The following is a 934-nucleotide window of genomic DNA, read 5'->3' as shown; positions in this document are numbered from 1 at the left end:
TTGTCTGAAAGACCTTAAATGACTTAAATATATATTTTTTAAAACAAAGACTTAACATGACAACAGTAACATTGTAAAAATGCAGGATTCCACACAATTCCTTCATGTTCTCACAACACAAATCGATTAAGTTAACGTAGTTGCTTTTAAAAATGTAAGTGGATTGAACATAAAATAATTAAGTTGACAACAACAAAAAACAAAGAATTGTGTTGTTTCAATTCCTTTTAAATAAGTAGATTGAATAAGCAGCAAAAGTATTTTGTGTGTGTGTGTGTGTGTGTGTGTGTGTGTGTGTGTGTGTGTGTGTGTGTGTGTGTGTGTGTGTGTGTGTTTGTGCACTGCAATTGGGCTACACTGTGATCTTCAACAAAGATTTTTATTTAAAAAAATGTTTTTAAATCATCAAATGATTCTTGTTCTGAACATGCCTAATAAGAATAATTGTATAACTTATTGCACTGAACGACTCTTTTAGAAGCAGTAGACTTTTTATGTTTGACAACCTGTTTTCACCTTTGACCATAGGCATATACTCTGTAAAAAACAATGCTGAGTTTCACACAATGAATATGTGTTGGGACAACATGAAGGGATTAAGTTGATGATTAGTAGTGGATTGAACATAAAACTATTAAGTTATCCTCCCAAACAACTCAAGAATTGAGTTGTTTCTGCTCATTTTAAATAAGTAGTTTGAACAAACAGCAAACATCATCTTGAGTGTACATAAATATATGACTACACATTATTTCTTTAGATTGACGATGGCATATGGTAATCGGTGTACAATGAACTCTAAGCTTACAGATAATTGCTCCAATATAGGTCACCTAGAAATAAATATCTTATAATGAATAATTAGTAACCACCACATCCCTGACCAAAAACGATCCTGAATTTCCTTTTTACACTGTAAAAAAAGCTGGGTTCC

This window comes from Danio aesculapii, unplaced genomic scaffold (genome assembly GCF_903798145.1).
Source record: "Danio aesculapii unplaced genomic scaffold, fDanAes4.1, whole genome shotgun sequence".
NCBI lineage: Eukaryota > Metazoa > Chordata > Actinopteri > Cypriniformes > Danionidae > Danio > Danio aesculapii.
This window is presented reverse-complemented; position numbering follows the sequence as displayed.